Source organism: Opisthorchis viverrini (assembly GCF_000715545.1).
Source record: "Opisthorchis viverrini unplaced genomic scaffold opera_v5_4, whole genome shotgun sequence".
Lineage (NCBI taxonomy): Eukaryota > Metazoa > Platyhelminthes > Trematoda > Opisthorchiida > Opisthorchiidae > Opisthorchis > Opisthorchis viverrini.
The window spans coordinates 1,676,213-1,678,878 of record NW_008751660.1 but is presented as its reverse complement, the minus strand read 5'-3'; the positions used below and the strand labels follow the sequence as shown (position 1 = coordinate 1,678,878).

Below are 2,666 nucleotides of genomic sequence, written 5' to 3'. Positions count from 1 at the left end.
AATACATAGTAGTTGCACAAGTATTTCGTAGAACACAAGGCTGAATTACTCACTATCAGATTTGTTGCTTCTACCTTAGCTCTTTTTAGGACGTTTTTAGTAGCACTTTAGGTGATGCGTACATAATTTAAGCACATATTGGAGTGCCAAAAGTGATTTATGGTTATCGTGGCAATATCTCCCCCTTTATCTTCAGGCTTTTCAAAATACTTTACCTTATTACAATGATGGACACCGGCCAAGATGGAATTCCATGAATGTAAATTCGTGCTTAGTAGCTTAAGTGTTTCACAAAACCACACATGACACACATTGATTTTCGGGTTCGTATTCAAGTCCCTAAAAATCGCCCATCTTCAATTCACCTCTACTCTTGTCGAAGTTCAAAGACGGCTGAATGAGAATACAACGTGAACTGAAAAGTTGTTCTGAGCTGAAATTTACAGGCTACCACCAAATCTGATGAGATTAAATCCCTTCTGGTGAGCAGTCAGAGTTTTTTTCAATGCTGTTAACAGCATCTTATAAATTTGATTGTTTGGATTCATTGTATTCGAGACAAAGGTCGTATTCACCTTCCACTTCACCCAAAGAACTTCAACTGCAGCATCTCACTTCAACGTTGATGGATTTTTGTCCACTATTTCCCTCTTTATATATTCATATGCACAGGTATGTATAGCGTGCTGCATAACTACTTTAGCATGACATCGAGTGGATCGAATACTGCTATCCAGCATATCTCTTTTGGATGCCGACTAATGATATAAATATATGAAAAGATTACAACTATTCCGATACACCCTAAAGAAAATTTACAATACGCCTCATGCAACCATGAACTGCATGTCAAGTATCCTGAGGATCATGCTTGTTTCCTAAGCAGCACTGATACATATAACAGCTCAGACCGGTTCTCATTAAAGACAACATTCAGAAACGACAATAAGTGTCTTATGTGGGGCACGTCAACGAGAATTCGTTTTTGGCCTACCCGCTATGTACTTAATTTTTCTAGCCATAAGTGAAATCCTCCCTGAAGAGTACTGTGGGGGTGTAGTGGGGAACATTTCAGATGCATGAACATCCTCAGTACTGGGGTGTTTTTACTCGCATCAAGATACCACCGTAAAAAAGCTCCACACAAACGTTCCAAAAACAGCCAATGTATACGGAAGGTCTAATCGGTTTCAGTCACATAAAGCGTGGGGCTTTTACTCGGGTCAGTAGTAGTTCGTCGCATAAATAAAGGTCACATACCCAGATGAATATGGAGGTAAAGTCCGCCACTGAACATTCGGTAAAACAACCGTGGAACGGACCCTGACAACGTTGTCGGCACTAGTGAAAGAGGGATAAGTGCCCTCGTAGTTAAGTTTCACTGGGACTGATCGCATCCAATATGCAAAAACTGGGCGGCTGTCTTTGACACAGCTCAGGTCTGGCTCCTCTGTTGACTTTTGGTGATTTCTTAGAGCATACCCGATGCACAGAGTGTCCCACAGGTTATCCACAATCAGAGTTAAGTTTAGCTTAATAAAAACTTCAAAATGTAGTATTTTTTCAACGTAATCACACTAATATAGTCCCCAAGTCACAGAAGACATCTTCATGGAATGTTGCTTTTGGTAACCACCAAATGGCCTGAAAGAAGTTGCATCTTTCCAGAAGCCGTAGTTTTAGTCGGAAAGGACAACCAAAATGACGAAAAAAACAAACGCTCAGTATGTACAAAACCGAAAGGTGCACAAAACCTTGAAACCTTGGTCCTCAGAAAGACCTAAGGATGGCCTCCACTTTCCAACAGAGTCCAATCCCAATTCTGATTGTATCCAGCAGAAGATATCCTCTGGTCACCATTGCTGGCATACAGTGTTCAAATCCGTCATAACATGTGAATAGGTCAGCAGTTTGCGGGATCATTACAATGAATCTAAACCTACTTCCAGTGTTCAAAATAAATTGGTTTTATTTCCCAGGCTGTTCTAAAGCTAGACTCTTGTCCCTGTCTGACCTCTTATTCGGTGACCGGTCCCCATTCACGTCAGTACTCCCATTTTGTTATGGAAGTACGCTAAGGATCAGGTTTAGCAACTGATTTAGTAATTTTACAACAGCAAGACGTCATGTGGTGCGTAACTGCAGGAATTTCCGTATGTTAAATGTGTCGTACTGTGTATCAACATTAGCAAACTCGACAACGTCTTGCTGATACATCTACCGTAATTCTAGTAGGAAAAGCTACATGAACAGGGCTTTTTCATGCGAACTTTTCTGGTGCGAAATTCTTTAGAAAGAATTTCGGGCAGTGCTTGCTTGGAGACGGCATTTGTACGGAAATGTTCCCATCTCAATAGCTTAGTTAGCTTTTAATATCTATACATTGGTGCGAGCCAACGCAAGCCTCATATGAGGTGTCCAAAATCGGAGCAGGAAGGGAGTGAATATAATAGAAAAAAATGTGTGGTAAGCAAATAAACATATCCTCTTTCTGTCTAGGCTCACCTGGATTCGAGTCGTTGTGCGTTTTTTAATTCAGGTCAGTTCGGATAAGCTCTAATGGATCACCTTATCCGTATGAGATTGATATTTAAGAAGACCTTTCACATAACCGAGATAACTCACCAAGGGCTTGCAAATAGAAAGGTTCAGCCGGTCTGCAATTC

General features: G+C 40.8%; 1 protein-coding gene across 1 annotated transcript in view; it reads right to left on the bottom strand.

The window, feature by feature from the left end:
* The window catches only part of T265_12536 (hypothetical protein), a gene marked incomplete at both ends in the record, with an annotated part of 47,763 nt that overhangs the window by 30,234 nt on the left and 14,863 nt on the right, over positions 1–2,666 (bottom strand). The gene's annotated exons all lie outside the window — the stretch shown is intronic.